The sequence below is a fragment of the Mchenga conophoros genome, linkage group LG5 (assembly GCF_057382185.1).
Source record: "Mchenga conophoros isolate Kocher_MC1m ecotype Shallow Benthic linkage group LG5, M_conophoros_male_GT1.1, whole genome shotgun sequence".
In the NCBI taxonomy this organism is placed as follows: Eukaryota; Metazoa; Chordata; class Actinopteri; order Cichliformes; family Cichlidae; genus Mchenga; species Mchenga conophoros.
The window spans coordinates 37,254,797-37,273,880 of record NC_140530.1 but is presented as its reverse complement, the minus strand read 5'-3'; the positions used below and the strand labels follow the sequence as shown (position 1 = coordinate 37,273,880).

Sequence of the window (19,084 nt, the reverse complement as noted above, 5' to 3'; positions counted from 1 at the left end):
TTTGTCATATGTCGGCGTCCTGCTGGGTCAAATTTCCTTCATACAAAGTGGAAAAACAAAAAATAAAACCATCAACTGAAATCAGAATCATGAAACTCTCAGGGATCAATAAAAGACGAACGCTATTTCAGCTTCACGTGAGAGAAGTTTTCACTCTGTTTTTACAACTTTTTTTTCCTAAATTGAACAAATCTTTTTGACAGCTGCACGTATAATCATGTGAGGTCGGAAGTTTCTAGAGGCAGACCGCAACCCACACAGCCACTCATGTGTGTTCAATATTTCTTCTGTATAAGCTGCTATCTGAGTGTGGCTGATGCTTATAAAGCACTCAAACTCTCTAACAGCAGCAGATTTACGCACAGTTTGGGAGCCTGAAGTGTGCTCTTAAATGCAACACTGGACATATGTTGATCCACTCTGGATGTTAAACAAGACTCGTGTATTTACAATCCACAGCATGAGGAAGGTTTCTCTGCAGGACGCATGAGGTGAGGCTGTGATAAATCAGATTCTGGGGCAGAAAGCATCTTGTGAAAGGAAGAGGAAATGATCCACAGGAGGAAATGTTGCCTCATATCCTGAAGTTCAGAAGTATTGTGTATTACTGTCACAGCCAAAAGGTCGAGGAATTTATATACGAAGAAAACACGGACGCATGTCTGTGCACTGCATTAACCGAACATGAATTTAAAGTGTGAGATAACAGCCCATGCTACAGAAGATAAGAGGCTGTAGAGTCAGTACACGTACGAATGTAACCCCAAAAAGCTCAATGCTAATAAATTGTACTGCACATAACAGCATTTTAAGACAGGCAAAAGCGGGACAGATTATTATTTAGGTAGCAATACATGAAAAAATGCAACCTCAAATGACCACAGCCCTTTATGACTATGAGGGGGCAGTTCTCTTAATAATCTACAGCTACAGAGGAGGTCATGTGACCAGTTTGGTTTGTCCGTTTGTTGGCTGGATTTGCTTGAAAATTCCACTAGCAGTGGGGCCCGGCTCGGCTTTGAGATGATTTATTTTTTGGAATTAATCCAAACCAGAATTATTCTTTAACATTTGTAATTTAAAACAAAAATGGTTCCGTTGCACTATGTTTTCACAAATATCAACTATAACAAATTGGTACGAGAAACGATGAAAAACATCATATCGATAATTGAAGAATAATTCAAGAAAAAGTCATTTGATCCGTTTTATGTCCTTGTGCATGGCGTGGAGTGAATTTTAAGGCTGAAGGTGAAGGTTTGCAGTCTCAGACTGTTTACTTCTGTTACCATGTTTGTACACAGAAAGGGCAGTACTTGCACGTCCCCTCGTTTCTATTGAAATAGCAAAACTTAGCAGCCTAAAAAAAAACAACTAAAAAAGAAAACTAAGAATTTCACACAGAGCTCATAGAAAAACACCAAAGATGCATTTTATAATATAACAGGTATCCAATAATTCCTTTGATACCATTTCATATGGAGAAGCTTTGCTGACATACAAAACGAGGATCATTCATCACCACGAGCTGCGTCCCGTTTCCTTTCACCACTCTACAAGTAAAGACTGTTTCTGCAAGGTTCCTGTGTTGATATTGGACTTCAAATCTGTTCAGAGAATAGTTCAAATTAATGCAACTCTTACGGACTACAGATTGGGAATAATGTGCGACCGATTTGATATAAACACAGTATGACTTAAAGTATAATTTTATTAGAAGTAAAATTCATTTTCTTATACTAAACGGCTGTGATTTCAAAAGTGGTTCAGAAAGAAAAAGTCCTCAGTTAGCTTCCGCTGGCCTATCAGAGCTGAGTTGAAAAAGGATCTCAGTGTATTATAACACTGCAGGAAGTACTGGTGCATCCCTGTGTTCACTGTGCTGACGTCTCATATGCTTGTTTATGCCTAGATATCTTGTTTATTCTTATTATTCCTAAGATGTTGGTGGTCGTTTGGTCCATGGAAAAGCAACTGTGTTTACTTTATGAAAGGATGACAATCTCAAGTCCTCACCTGCTTGCAGGATCTCGATAACATCAGACAACAAACACACAGTTCATTAAAACTGCAGGAAGGAAATTAAGGTGGAGGAAATACACCTGTACTGCTGACCTGCAGGAACTGAGACGCTGCAGCCTTAGTCCACTAAACGTAACCATCTCAGTTACAAACATCGCTGTGTCCACAGGAAAAATTAACTGAATGTTTGGTTATGTATCCCAAACACCACGAAGCAGCACTGCAGCCAGAAAAAATGAAGCAATTGGTTCTCATCAACCTTATTTTATGTAAAAAGAGAGAAAGTAAACTTCATCATGTTAGAGAGGAGCCATTCTGCTGTTTTCAAGCCTCATACTTTTATAACCAGAGTCTTGTGCCTGAGACTGCCTCACAGCAAGAAGGTCCTTTCCACCGTCAGGCATGTCCCCTGTGCTTTTTCTCTCTGGACACTCTGGCTTCCTCCCACAGGTTAATTGGTGATGGTAAATGGCCTGTATTTATATAGCGCTTTACTAGTCCCTAAGGACCCCAAAGCGCTTTACATATCCAGTCATCCACCCATTCACACACTGGTGATGGCAGCTACATTGTAGCCACAGCCGCCCTGGGGCGCACTGACAGAGGCGAGGCTGCCGGACACTGGCGCCACCTGGCCCTCTGACCACCACCAGTAGGCAACGGGTGAAGTGTCTTGCCCAAGGACACAATGACCGAGACTGTCCAAGCCGGGGCTCGAACCGGCAACCTTCCAATTACAAGGCGAACTCCCAACTCTTGAGCCACAATCACACAATGGTGATGTGAGTGCTCTGTGTGTGAGAGACTGGCGACCTGTCCAGGGTGTACCCCGCCTTTCACTCTAAGACAGCTGGCATAGGCTCCACCCACCCTGCAACCTGGACAGGCGGAATGGATGGTTGGAAATTTTTTACGCTCCATGGAGTCATACACTTGCAAAAGTAAGAACAATTTCATCAGTCAGATGGGTATCTGTCTCAACAGGATAAGAATAACAAGAGGTTTAAGCACTTGGCAGCTCTCTTGAAAATTGGCACATATACTGAAGCCCATTTTTAATAAATAAAGAGAATAGTTTCATTTTAGTGATCACCAGGACAGAAAAACTGCTTGTCTGGAATGACAAACCAAGTCTGTGTTAAAACAAACAAAACAAAATTCATTCAGTAGTTCATGGCTTCATAAACCTGTTAATTTTCCACAAGGGAACTTGTTCATCATGATGCTAATATGAAGTCATGAGACCTACACCTGTACTGTGACATCGATTAGAAAGACCTAACACAAACAAGTGAAAATGTTATGAACCTTGACTGTGAGCATGCAACCGAGCAGCAACCGTGATGCTTTGTTCATTCAGGACTCGTTAGCGCTACATCTCACAATGTCTCTGTTTCTACCTGCTCAATGTTAAATACTGAAGCCTGGGATCGAACCATCAACCACCAACCTTCTGATGGTACTCTCATAGTACCCACAGGAACCCATTTTGTAAAACCTGACCTACTGTCACATAAAACAGATAATATTTATAATTCAATTTGATCTTTTTAGACTCTGTCCTCTTTGACTTTAGCATCCGTCTCATAATCCGTGATGGTTTGACATCATAAAAACCTGCATTTGCTATGATTGGACGAACTAATCCTTTAATCCTGCAGTGAGGCTTCCTGACGCTTTGCTGTGGGCTGAATGTCCACTTGATGTCCAGACGCTACCTCCCCAGAGAGCCTCACAAATTGAAACACAGACACAGAACCTCTCTGCAGTATTTGTTTTCCCTCTAGACAAACGCTTTCATTCCAGAAAGTGCCATAAGCAAATCAACAAACGGAGTATCCTGCAGTACGCACAGAGATTCAACACACAAAACGTTCTACCCAGACGTGCTGTAAACACTTCCTCCCAGTTGTTTGTTCATGTGGAGCAACTCTGAGTAAAACAATTTCCCCCCCAGAACACACTTCATATTCTCCATCCTTAGCTTGTAATTACACAGAGGTGCAGGGTTAAGGCCACAGCTGATTGCGCCAGAAGATTCCAGTCGATTAATTATGTGTTATCATAAAGTCAGGACTGAGCCTCAAGTAGATTTGATGTTTTCTTTGCAATTCAGATGGTGCTGGCTTCCCCCAAACTGGGCCTGAGTGCTTTGACCCGGCTGCTCAGAGGGAAAGAGCAGCGGCGGGCCAAAGGCTGAGATTCCTCTCTCAGGCTCACATAAACAAACAGTGACTGGCCAACAGCACAGCAAAAGAGCCAAAGTACTGATAATACAGAAGTAATGCCACCTCAGTCATGTTGTTGCTCATCAAAAACACTTATTAAAAGTCAGTTACCAGCCTTTTCAGTAATATACACGCATATATGTTAATGTACAGGCTGCTGTACTGGATAGGCAGGCCTTCTGTTAGTGTGGCTTATGTAAAGGGAATCACGTTCACATCAATTGCATCAGACCACCTTAACTAAAAAAATGACTCAACGCAAGCTTAAAATATGTGGCCGTTTAGTCCCAAAAGCCCCAACAAGAATCATCGTGACTGTGCAGTTGTGTATGAGAGAGAGTGAGGAGGAAGCTGATTTCAGAATTTGATGTTAATAACAAAAGTTCCTAGTTTTAGTCTGACATTTGATTGATTGGTCAGACAGTGAACTGCTTCACGTAAAGGTCAAATCCAGCCCACTGATGAAACTGTGAAAAAAGTAGAAAAGGAGGAAGTAGCTTGTTTCCCCAAATTCTGCAGCAAGAAGCTTTATAGTGCAAAGAATGAATCATTGTGAGTGTTTTTAAAATCTCAGAGGCTGCAACTGCACTTCTGGGCAAATAAGTTATTTAATAATTTATTTAAACAATGTAGCCAAATAGGAAGGTGACAGGTGGAAAAAAGACAAAAAAGGGAATAGAAAGGAGAACACACAGGAGGTGAGCAATGACACTAATGGACACGGGAGGGTGAAAGATTATGGAAGCAGAGACAGGATTAGATCTGTGCTGAGGGCTGCAGGGGAAGGAAGAAGAAGACACAGGTGCAATCAATTAGAGAAGAGCAGCGATGAGAAGACAAAGGTAGGACAACTGAAACAGGAAACGACTACAGAGAAACACGAGAGACGCAAACACAGGGGATGCTGGGAAAAAGGTAAACACCCAGAAACACAACAAAGAATATTAAATGAACTGAAAACAGGAACAAAGACTCAAACTTTACACAAAACCCAGCACCATGACAGAGAGCGGTCTGCACTGTTAATTTCATCTGAGCCAGAGGTCTGAATCATCTCGGTCTTACAGCCTTCCACACCACACCAGAGCACGGCGATGAAAGCACAGAGGAGCTATCATGACATGTTTTATTGATTCACAAAAGGCTGCGTGTGGAAAAACTGAGATGTGTTGTTTGAAGCGCATATTTCTCACTAAATCTGATTTGAAAGCGGACACGTATTTGTACATCTTCATACGGGAAGAAGAAAAGAAATCTGAGGTGTTTGGGTTTTGATTACAGGTTAGTATGCAATGATTTCACTGCTCCGACCACATTTGAAATCAAACTGAGCTGTACATGACACATGAACCGAAATATTCTTCATCCCCCGGATTTGTTGGATGTCGGTTTGAGATGGTTTGTGTCTCACTAATAAAGAAACATCACAGTCCGTGCAGTCTGCGACTAACAGTTTACATAAAAGCCTTTATACACCCTCACAATCACGGATTATAACTTATTTAAATATGGTTTAAGCATTCAAATGCCCTGCATGCTAAATGTCATTCATACAGCATGTTTCATTGTGAATCAGCTGTGTGGTCAAATGTTTCACTCAGCGTGGATCCCGAGTCCTGCTCGGTCATTGGGTGCCACATTGCTTGTTTGTGATGCTATAATGGTCTCTGTGAGTTAAACTGTAAAAATAAACACTCTAGCTGACAATGTGCAGTCTCTGGGTTTCACTGGAACAAATGTCTTTGTAATTACAGCTGATTTCATTTCTCTGTTTGCCATTAAGTAGGAAATGTGACTCTTTTTAACCTTCTGAATATTATAACGAAGACATCTGTATAAAACGTTTAATATCTCAACAATAAAGCTCTACTATGTGTGCACAGCTTGCACTACAACATTAATAACAGAAAAACTGGCCTTTGAGGCCAAAAACCTGATAAACCAGTGATCGCTGCAGGACTGTTGGATCCCTGTTATATTCAGCCAAGTCAGGCAGGACACAGCCAAACACAGATGCGTAGGAGGACATCTGAGAGCCAAAGGGACCATTTGGCTTGTTTGACCAGAGTAATCAAGCTTTACATCAACTCCCGGTCGAGTTTAGGAATACAGCAGAGGGCTTTTTGGACTCGGTCAAGCATAGGGCAACGAGTCCAGCTTGACCCTGCGAGACCGAACCAGGTTACAGGTCTGCTACAGTAATCTGGCTTCTACCAGGAACAGCATCTAACTGGGTTTATGAAACACTTACAATCATATCCATGTAATTTACAGGCTGCATATAAAAAATGGAGGTAGCCACCATGATATCATCCATTAGTTTTCAGGGCTGGATCAGGTGACCCTGAACCATTCCTTAGTTGTGCTGCTATAGGCTCAGATTGCTGCAGGTCTTATCGTGATACGCTGTGAGAAATTCTTCTCCACTCACCTCTTTTCACTCCACACATGTTTCTATACCTGCACCATGCCATTGCATTTTTGTCCTCTTGCTCCCTCAGTTTGTGTTTTGTACTCTCTTCCTGTGCTCTCCATTCCCCGCCCCTTGCTGTATGGTAGCTGGGATAGACTCCCACCTAGACACAACCCTGACAAGGATAAGCAGGAGAGGATGGATGGATGGATGCATGGATGCATGGATGGATGGATGGATGGATGGACTTAACTGAACTGGTTTTAGACCCCAGTTTGGAAGCTTTGAGGTTTTGTGTTTTGGACACCACCATGTCTTGTAGGGAGAAGTACTCTTCTTAGTCTCCCACTGCAGAATCAACTTTTTGGGAGAATCTTATGATTGTGGTCTATGCAGGGTGGAGTGCTAAGTTATCAATGAATGATAGCAACCTTGGTTATCAAGTTGCATTCACAGCCTATGTACAGAAGGAGATGTCTGCTAAAAAGTACTAAATACCAGACGGACACACTAGAATTTCACTGCCTAAAACCAAAATAAAAACATTTTAGTTCCAAACTCAAACATCATATTAGCATTAACAATGCTCCAAAACACACCAAGACCCCAAATACTTCTTACCTACTGATGCAGTTCTGGTGTACTCCATTGTAAACATTTACTTCTATGCGTCTCTATGCTGAGTCAGTTTTGCCTTGGTGCCTTTTGAGAACCAACTACAACCATTTCAACCGATTTAAGAACCAAATATTCTTTAGTTTTATCTAATACAAGTCAGGGCAATATTAATTAGAAGAAAGTCATGCTGGTAAATCTGTAGGCCACATCTGCCTGTAACTCCCACAACCACAATTTTGGGTCAGCAGTTTTGGAGTTTTACATATTGATGTAAATGTGTGAAAACATCTCAGTGGAAAAGGGTTAACACACAGTCTAGAGCTCCAGTTTACCAGTTCAGTCCACTTACTACAGCAAACAATTCCTGTGCTTCCTGTGCTGGCACACAGCAAACAATGGCATCCACACACCTAACTTGACAAAATCCAAACAAATAGACTAAAAACAGTCTGTGCAGCTGTCATAGAGCAGCAAATTAGCAGGAGTAAATCATCAAAATCATTTTATGTACCACAATATAAACGTGTTTATCATGGGAATCTATGAGATTTGAGGTTTTTTTTTAGCTAGCCTCAAGTGGCCACATGAAGAACAGCAGTTTTTAGTCACTTCCATAATGGTGAAGTTTCAACCAAAGCTTTAGCTTGATGGGAACCTGCTGAGTGCAATTAAACTGCCCATCTGTGGCAGCAGATTATGTCGTGAATCCAAATGAGCCTTTGAAATGGAAACCTGTGTGATTTACCCTCATATAAATATTATGTACAGTATTAGCCTACGTCTGGGGCAGTGGAGGGAATCAGCACTAAAGTCGTTGGACCATGCAACACTGAACCTTCCCCTAAAACAACATGAATGAGTTAAGTGAACATGGTGGGGTGGGGTCACATCAAAGTCAAGGACAGTAAATCTCAGCCTAAAGTGTGTGTGTAGTGTTTGTGCTGGAATAAACACACGCCCCGTCTAACTGTGTTTGATTAAACTCTGATTAGAGTCGGTTAGATGTACAGTCGAAATAACGCCTGTTCCTGGAAGTGTTACGCCACATGATGTCAACACTGTTTGATCCACTTTAACATTAAATCATCTAATTATATATACTCCCCCATGATAAACTGAACTAACTATGTTATACATTATACACTCGCAGTCTTGAAAATCTCACAAATATTTATTTGCACGTGATTAAATGTGTGGTGCACTTTGCGCTCTGTCTCTTCTCAACTCAACAGAACATTTTCTTTGGATCAGGGAGGTGAAGACATTTTGAAAGCAGTGAATGTTTATGAAAAGACCCCCTGAGAAAACCAGAGTAATGGCAAATTAATGGTTTTTCAGTCCCACCACAGTGTCCTTGGATGTCTGTGTGATTATGAGAGCACAGTTGGCGTGAACATGCACATCTTTCTAAGTATGTGCATGTTCACTCATTATTTTCTGATGAGATGTTTTAAAGTGCGAGGAACATGCAGAAGGACCGATGGAACAGCTGCTGAGATGTGATCCAGTGTTCATTACCAGTATGCATCAAATATTAGATCAGGGGATTGAATATTTAACATATAGTTCATTAGATTCAACAGTAACACAAATGTTCAACTGAGGTTTATTTGCTCTACCTGCTCTACCTCTAGAGCTCTAGAGCAGGTCATCTACTGATCCCTGGCTCCCCCCAGTCTGCATGCTAAATATCCTTGGGCAAAATATTAACCCCAAGTTGCTCTCTGATGCATCCATTGGAGCATGAATGTGTGTGAATGGTAGTTAGAAAGCACTTTAAAGCATGGACACAGTGCTTGTGTGAATGGGTGAATGTGGCTTTGAGTACTCCAGGAGAGTAGAAAACTGCTATATAAGAATCAGTCCATTCACCATATTCATATATCAGCCTCAAGTCCTTCACAGAGTAAGAAAAATGATGCAAATATTGTAAAACTGTTCTGCAAAAATCAAATCAAAGTAAATAATTAAACAGAAAAATAATTTTTTTTTAAATTAATCAATAAACATTTTTAAAATTGGTTTGGCAAATTTTTAAAACTTGAACAATGTTAAAGAATAAATAACACAAGAAATATTATTTTTGATGACCATGATGACTGACAAACATCGGACCTCCTAAATCGCCTCCTATGCAACACCCCGATGTGAGCCTTTTTCACTCCACGTTGGTGCGTCGAGGCATCAGGACCATGTCTGACAGTATCTGACGCCCTGTTATGAGAACAGGTGGAGACCCCCTGAGCAAATAATTTATTATAGTTCAAAATTTAATCCCACGATTTTTCACTAATTTAACAAAAGCTGTGCTTATTTTTTTTCAGCGGATTTCCATAAACTTTAAATACAACTCAAATAAAAATCAAACAAACATCTGAGCAGCACTTGGAGGTTTCAGGGGGAGCTGGAGTAATCTTCTAAGGAGTCAGAGTGTTTTTAAAAACAACGTCTGTCTCCTAAAGACGGCTGACAAGGTCTGACCTGCCGCGGGAACGAAGAGTCATCCAAGCAGTGGAGAGTGAATGGTGGCAGCCAGCTAGACCTGGGTAACCCGCTGCCTAAAGACTCAGAGGGAAACTGTTGATCCTTCCAAAGTTCAGCTATGCAGCCTTTTGACTTCCCATCATCTTGGCCCGAGCTGAGCTTCGCACTACTGAGTGTTTTTGCTTTTGTCTGATATGTACGTGGGACAAAAAATGGAGTCCTGCAGACAGAATCTGTGCAGACGCCCTGGAGCTGCATGGAAGAGTTTTATGCTCCCAGCAGAACTTAATCAGCTATTCCCTCCTAAGTTTACTAAGAAAATAATGTCTTATAGAATTACGTTACTTGTCAGTGATTGCCAAACCACCTGTTTGCATTTAATTTAAAGCCTTTAGTAAGTTTTTCTCGTTGTTCACCAGCCTCCACCTCTACTTCAATCTCCCCAGGTCGCCTTTGGGAACCTGTAAAATTAGTCTTATCTTTTCGATATCATTATCTACGATTTAGATAATTGGACTTAATGAAAGACGAATAAAGAGCTCGCTGCTGCTGCAGCTGGCACTGTCACACAGCACGTAGCTCTAAGTGGACTGAATTAATTGCAGTAGCTTAAGTGCTCAGTGACAGGTTGAATAATCATTACAAACACAAATGGCACGTACTGTATTACTCCAACAACACAAACACTCCAAAAGACGTCAGCGATGAAATATCGGTGTCCATCTCGAGAGCTGGCAGGCTGTGTGTGTTTGATAGCGTTTTGTTTGTGCATTATTACACAGAGTGACTGATATTCACTCATTTAAACACATATTTGGCCGGCGGCTTCAAATAAAATCACTTTCACCCACAGCACTGCTCTAAATCTTGATTAAATACAGCATCGTTTTCTTGTTTAACTTGGCCACCTGTCTGAGCCGCAGAGAGAGAGTTTGTGCCAATTTGAAATTAAACTGAAAGATTTAACTGTGACTTTAAATGTCAGCATTTCGGCTTCAAATGCCGCAAATAAACGAACAGAAAATAAAACAAACATTATTTTATCCTGTAACATCAGCGAGTCCTGTGCACAGATGAAAAAGGCCTCTAAGAAAGTGCAAACAAATTTACATTAGAGAGACAGTTGACACCTAATCAAACAATCTCACTTCACATTGTTCATATAACACAAACGAAACTTTTCTGTGACTTTTAAAACAGTCCATCATGTCAGTATTATAATTAGCAGAGTAACAGAACATTTCCACAGTTTTTATGTTCAGTAGCAAAAACAACTAAAGTTGTAATCATGAAAATATTCCGAAATAAAGATGTGGTGAACCGCTCACTGCAACTGCACCGATCGATTTAGATTAAATGTCCGTTAAGACAAATGGACCATGTGAATGACCCATTACAGTTAGCGGTACAATTTCATGTTTCAAAATTTAAAAATTGCACAGAGTAGCTCTACCTTTTCCTCTTTTTGTTAAGCCCAAGTGCACCAAGCAGGCATCTCTCTGACACTCGTACATGGACCCCCTGTCATCACATTTACACGCACTGGTCAACGGTCATTATGTAGCATTCAGCGTTGTGAAGCCACAAATTTCAACACAAACCACGATGTTTGGTTAAATTTAGCCAAGTACTCTTGAGGTCTAAACTTAACTGCTGAGTGAAAGAGAAACCTAAAAGTCAATACGAAGAAAAAACTCTGAGTAAATATAAAGGAAATGACAACACTCAGTGAACTGAACAGTAGATGATCTGCAGCCTTTTCCAGCCTCCAAACCTTCAACTTCTAAACCTACTTTTTTAAGTCCTTTTAAGAGGACCTCTCCAAAAAGTGGATTCTGTTCATCTGGACGTAGCGTTTTGTGGGAGAAACGTTTCGTTACTCAACCAAGTGACTTCTTCAGTCTCAGCTGACTGCAGGTTTCCCCAATCTTATAAACAGTACATTTGCATTATGACTGAAACCAGCCCACTGAAGGAACAATGGGCTGGGAGGTCTTTTAAGAGGACCAATAACTCAGATCATTGCTGTTGTGGGCACATAAGGAGCCAATGTCACAAGATACAACATGCAAAAGTCTATGAGAGGTATGAGAGGCGCCTGGTCAACATGTTAAATGTGACTGGAGTCTCTCAGTATTTACCTCCATAGTGAATGAATGCTGACATGGATGAACAGTCAGACAGCAGCTGTTTGTCTCACAGAGCGAACTGAAGGATTGTCACATGGCTAGGGATGGGTATCGTTTAGGTTTTATCCGATACCAGTACCAAACCAGTACTTTTGAAACGGTGATGGTGCTTAAACGGTGCTCAAACTGGTGCTTAAAGAATGGAGAACACAAAATTGGTCCAAAAACCTCTCATGTTTAGCTGTTTTTTTGTAAAAAGATAACAATGTTAGCCTTTTCTGCAGCTATAGGTGATTTATGGCATCACTCTTGACTGGAAGCAGTGCTTAAACAATGGAAAAAACACAAACTTTGTCCAAAAACCTCTCATGTTTAACTGTTTTCCACTTTTTCTTTGGTCATTTTAGCCTTTTTGGCTAGGGTGAAGGGAGTATCTGCCATCAAACAAGAAGACAGCCGCATGTAGCTATGATGATGTTTGCTAGTTCACCTTACATGCATTAATGTAATAACGTGGTTAGCCTACTCAACGTAAATTACACACAAACAACCTTAAGCTACTCACGCAGAGAAGAACGGCTGCTGCTGCATCATCATCCTCATCATTTCTGCTACACTGGCAGGGCTAGGGGCCAGGACTCTGCTCTTCGGGTTATTGGGGGATCAAAAGGACCCCCTGATGATCCTCTAATCATCAGGGGGTCCTTTTGTCCCTCTGTGGGGGGTCACTCCCACTAGGTTTATATCTGGGACTCTCCACCATTTGACCTTAGAACTGAAGAAGCTTCTCGGATGAGAGGTGAAACGTCTTCAAGCAACTTAAAGAAGTCCAGACTCTTTTCTTTGCAAGCTCCTTTGACTACAATGACCTGGATGACTGAGAACCTTCACAGACGTTATTGGGGGATGGTGCTAACTCCGGGTCTGATAACAGGCAACCCACGCGCAGTAGACGTGCACGGTGTGAGATCTCGCAGCAAGCTATCAAATACGGCGCATTTCTCGGCTTTTAACAAAATGCTATACGTCGCCAGGTGTTTCATCAGATTCGAGGTGTTAACTCCTTTGCACAGTATCATAGTATCGCCTTAAAGCACTTGTTGCAGGCTGCTGAGTTTGCATCTTTTGCTGTGAAGTACAGCCAGACTTTGACCGCTTTGCCTTGGGCATTCTGTAGCTCTGCTCTGAAAGATCGTACGTACCTGGCCCTGCCTACTATCCTCGGAAACGTAAAATGATTGGCTAGAATCCAAAGTGTGTGACATCTCAGGAAGAAAAAGCACCGAAATAAAGCACCGAAATGTGCGCTGCTTTTCGGTCTGCCATAATGGCACCGGATACCGGTACCCATCCCTACACATGGCCCACTCACTGTTACAGCACCGTCTTACTACATGAAATTATTGTCGCTTAATTAAACCACCCTGCTGCCGTCACTCACCACCTCTTTTTTACATCCTCCACAGAGGTTGAGTTTCTTTCTTTCTTTGTTAGTAGAATTCCACAAAAAGTTATGGATGATTTGCATGGAAATCCTACAGGAGGTATGGCTTGGCCCAACCTCCTCCAGACATGATTAACTTTTGAGGTCAATCCAGATCTGGATCCAGGAATTTTTGGAAAAATTGTTTTTTTTTTACCATAATGAAGCAGAGCAAAATTGGACATTTTGAGTCATACCTTAACAAATTCTAATAAAATTAAAAAGACATCATCTTGAGCTTCTCAAGAAAATATCAAAGACTAATGGGATCCAGACATCCTTCCTGATCCAAGTACTCAATTCATGTCTGGTATAGAGAGATTGTTTGGCCGCAGATGATCCACGCAAGTGCCAACAATGTACATTCAATTTTCAACACTATCAGCACAACAGGTGCCAACTAGAAATGCAACTGTAAATAAAAGTGTGTAGAGTAAGTAAATAAATCACACAAATGTAACACTTGCATAAAGTTCAGGATGGACCGGTGCACTACAAACACAGCCAGTATGTTAACACTGTTTAACTTACAGGACATGGTACATGGCCTGTATTTGTATAGCGCTTTACATATCCCGTCATCCACACATTCACACACTGGTGATGGCAGCTATATTGTAGCCACAGCCATCCTGGGGCGCACTGACAGAGGCGAGGCTGCCGGACACTGGTGCCACCAGGCCCTCTGACCACCACCAGTAGGCAACGGGTGAAGTGTCTTGCCCAAGGACACAACGACCGAGACTGTCCGAGCCGGGCTCAAACTGGCAACCTTCCAATTACAAGGGAACTCCCAACTCTTGAGCCACGATCGCCCCATAAATAATTTAGGACAAATGCCACACATAAACACTGTATGGATCAGATTAAATGTTTTTTAATGATACCCCTGTTCATCTAACACACACGCACACACACACACACACACACACACACACACACACACACACACACACGGACACACACACGGACACGGACAGGCACACAGATCTAATGGGAAGCAGTAATGGGAAAGTTGCTGACTGTTGGTTTGTTTGTTTTCCAGCTGTTGTGCTGGCAGCAGCTTTTCTCTGGGAAAAGCCAACTGACAAATAACGTCAGAAAAAAGGACATCCAAAGGGAATCACAGCAGCTGATGAGAGCTGTGTGTGTCCATGCGTGTGATCCGTGCAGCATTTTTGTGTAACCTTTTCCGTTCTTATTCTTTTATATTACTGTTTGTGTATGTTTCTTATGAACCTGCTTCATCTGTCAACACATTTGCATGTCTGTGTGAGAGACTGAGACCGTACATTGGTGCATTTTCACTTTGTTTTCATACATGCACGTAATCAGAGTACTTCATTGTGCAACAGATCAGCTGATTAGAAGAAAAGTGTGTGTGTTTTTGCAACTTATCTTGGTATCTGGGTTTACTTAAGTGCTATTAAAAAGTCTCAGAGCTTTTGTAAAAATCAGTGAAACGAAAAGCAGCTGCGGATCATAACACGGAGAAATTATCTAGAATTATGCTATGAATTTGCTTGTGAACTCACTGTGTTACAACAACAACACACACTCACAAAGTTGTGTTCCCCTCAATTCAGAGTACATTATATTGACTTTACAGTAGAGTAATTTCTTGGAAACTATCCATAATTACCAAGTAATCACTAACCCCGATCCTAAATCTAGCTGCCACCCTAAAATGTAACGATTTGTGCAAAGCATGCTTTTTGTCCCCAAAAGAAAGTCCTCCGTGTTGCCTGTATGATTAAACATCCATACTGCACGTGCCCCGCAGCTACTATAAGCTAAGTCAGTGGCAACATTTTTTATGCAGGATTTATGGTCATTCATAAACCAGAAGTAATGGGGATGCACAGAAAAAGAAAAACACAAGTGAGAAAGGCAGAATGGCGACAGTGGAAAGTCTTCATAGTTTATAGTTTCAAGCACGAACAAGAACAGCTCCCATTTTTGCTCGAGAAATGAAACTGGTGACCATCCAGCAGATCTACTCCTACTGTTGCAGGTCAGTCTGACTGTGACCTGATAAGAATGACAGTTTCATTTATAGGTTTTGTGTTTGTGATGCTGACTCTGTGGTGGTTAGGCTGCCCTAGTTATTGGTTATATTTCACAATAACGCTCCAGTTATTTGGCTGAAAGCATTGGAGTCATTATTATTAAATACCGTAACGAAGATTATTCTCTGCAGATACTTTGAACTGTCTGTTTGTTCTGCCCTGAAGAGAACCAACGCTACATCTGGTGCAGGTTCTGGATTAGCCCACCAGGAACAGGGACTGCTGCCACCATCTGCAGACCAAGCGTGTAGAGCTAGAGTCACAATAATCACATTAATTACTTGGATACTTTTTAGCGAAAACACAAGAGAAGAAGAGCCATGTTTAACTGGATAGCACTCTACAAAAGAGAAGAGAAGATTCACTCTTAGATGGCGTTTGTCTCTGAGATGATAACAAAATTATAATAAAATATAACTGATAAAATAGATCCAAGTAAATTGTAAGTGTAACACTTGAGATTATTGACAGAAGTACTGTTAGATAAAAAAACACTTCTAAGGAGATCTTGTATTGAAATATTAATATTAGGGACGCTCCTGGCCACTAATTTCTTAGTCAATGAAACCCCCAAAAAAGTTACCATCAAACCAACAAGTCTACAACCAAGAAACACTCAGATACGATATGAAAACATTACTACTAAAGTCCCCTTATTATTATATTATGACAAATTAATATTTAAAACATTTTTATTTTCTTTTTTCCTGCTTATCTGAAGTCAGGTTGGGTCTTAAGTCAGGGAAGCGCAGACCTCCTTGAGCTCATCCAGGGAAACCTTGAGGCGTTCCCAGTCCAGCCAATAGATTTGATCTCTACTCTGGGCCATCCTCTTGGTGGGATACCCCAGAAGACCTTATCCTTGAGGTGCATGCCTCAACTGGCTCCTTTCGATATGGAGCAGCAGTGGGTTTTCTCAGTCAGTCCTCCTGATTGACTGAACTCATCAAACTGTCTTTTAGGGAAATTTATGGCTTTGCGTTGACAGCATTAAATTAGAAGGTAATGCGAGCTGTCTGTCTGCATAGCAGCGACATCGAGTTTGATCTGAAGCAGAGAAAGATGGTTTTAAAAAAAGGTGTTGTGGATACTTGTAGTTTGAGATTGACTTCCAGGGAAATAAAAGCTCCGTCTCGGCTCTGAGCTGAGACGTGAAGCAGCTGGTGTGCAGCAGACGAAGAGGCTGTGGCTGAAGTGATGCTCTGCAGTAAAGTGCTGCTATCACTGCCTGTCTGAAAAACTGATAGAGAAGAAACCCTGTATATTCTCATCGCAACATAGATATTTTTTTTTATTGGATTTTCTGATTTATTTATTGATATATAGTTAATACATCTTATGGCACAACACCCTTTCCAAGATTTGATAGGGAGAATTACATATTAAATATTAAATATTTTTCCTTTTACATGAATTAGATTATAACGTAAAACTCACATTTATGTGTAATCTTCAAAAGGTATTCTTCACTCTGATACACATGTTAGTGATGATACACAAGAAGTTTTAAATGAGAATAAATCGTTTTGATTTTCTGCCATCACTCCTTTTCAGATAACTTGTGAAGTATTAGATCAGGCAGGAATGTTTATCCTGCCCTAACAGAAATGAATGATGAGCTTCTAAAGCTCATCAGTCTATTTAAAACAAAACTGTTCACAAATCTCAATGATCCAAACATGACATGTGAAAAAAGGGTGTCAAAACTAAACAGAGAAGTGAGATTTTGGAGTTGGAGAGGAAAACGTTTTCTGGTTCTTTAAACAAAACACAGAATGCAGTGAAAGTCCATCTACACCCAGGCATGACACCAATCGGCCATCTTGACTTTGCCTCCAACAAGACCAAACCTCTATCGGAAGGATTGTGGAAAAGTTTCAAGTCTTTCACCTCAATTCTTGGAAACAGGTGTAGGGATTTACTGAAACATACAAACAGAAATACAGTAAACTTTGTTATATTACAACGAGCTTGAAAGTCATTTGGTTTGACCACCTTTAATCTTAACTCTCTGAGCCAGTCTTCAGTAATAGTTCTCCAAGCTTCTTGAAGGACATTCAAAGCTGTTTTTTCTTTCAATGTTTCTGCCTTTTGGTCCGTTCTGTGTCAGGACGGTCCCACACTGCTTCAATAAAGCTGCGATCTGGGCTCCAATCTAAGACTGATAATCAATCAGAGGTTTTCCAGATGGTATATGCCAGAGCCTCTGCAATGTTTTACAGATGGCTTTATACGCTCTCTGTTCTACTTCTCTTCTGGCTTCATCTGTACATATTGACAATGACTTGAACCACTGATTTTCTGTCCATTTCTTGTGTACCTCAGTCTTCACTGACAATGGCCTTTCAAGGAAGGCCATTGTCAGATGAATCTGTCAGCCTTTGCTTGAACTTTTCCCTATTTTTTAAGGACATGACTTCAGTTTCTGTTCATCTTCTTCTTGATTTGTCTCCACTTGTATTAATTTTTTAAGCACACACTGCATACCATCTTGAGATTAGTTTTCAGCTAATAGCTCTTTGGGATCACGTTACTACTAAAAAAATAAAATTTTAGGCTGTCAAACTGTGTTGTCTTTGGCATTTTTCATCGATTCAACTAAGGAAATGGGAACAAATGGGGTGTTTTTGCAATTGGAGGCTAGTAACCTCTCCTCTGGAGAGGAGAGTTCGTCCGTTAGTTGAACCTCGGATACAGGAGGAACAATGCGGTTTCCATCCTGGTCGTGGAACACTGGACCAGCTCTTTATCCTCTCGAGGAAGCTTGAGGGTGCATGGGAGTTTGCTCAACCAGTCTACGTGTGTTTTGTGGACTCGGAGAAGGTATTCGACCGGGATGCTCCAGGAGTACGGAGTGTCTGGCCCATTGCTACGGGCCATTCAGTCCTTATACGACCATTGCAAGAGCATAGCCGACAATAAGTCAGACTCGTTCCCGGTGGGTGATGGGCTCCGCCAGGGCTGCCCTTTGTCACGATTCTGTTCATAATTTTTATGGACAGAATTTCTAGGCATAGCCAAGTTGCGGAAGGCTTTCACTTTGGTGGTCTCAGAATCTCATTTGCTTTTCGCAGATGATGTGGGCCTGTTGGCTTCATCAGGTGATGGCCTCCAACTTGCCTTGGAACTGTTCGCAGTTGAGTGTGAAGCGGTGGGAATCAGCACCTCCAAATCTGAGGCCATGGTCCTCAGCCGGAAAAGGGTAGAGTTCCCACTTGGTCTTGTCAGGGACAAGACCAAGTGGAGGAGTTCAAGTATCTCGGGGTCTTGTTTGCGAGTGATGGGAGCAGGAGATCGACAGACGGATTGGTGCTGCGGCTGCAGTAATGCGGATGCTTCCCTTGTGGTGAAGAGAGAGATGAGCGTAAAAGTGAAGCTCTCAATTTTTTTACGTCCCTACCCTCACCTATGGTCATGAGCTGTGGGTAGTGACCGAAAGAACGAGATCGCGGATACAAGCAGCAGAAAATGGGTTTCCTCCGAAGGGTGGCTGGCCTCTCCCTTAGAGATAGGGTGAGAAGTTCGGCCATCCGGGAGGGACTCAGAGTAGAGCAGCTGCTGCTCCACATCGAAAGGAGCCAGTTGAGGTGGTTCAGGCATCTGACAAGGATGCCTCCTGGGTGAGGTGTTCCAGGCAT

General features: G+C 41.6%; 1 protein-coding gene across 2 annotated transcripts in view; it reads right to left on the bottom strand.

The window, feature by feature from the left end:
- Window positions 1-19,084, bottom strand: part of angpt4 (angiopoietin 4) — a 72,228-nt gene that overhangs the window by 34,269 nt on the left and 18,875 nt on the right. The window lies entirely within an intron of this gene.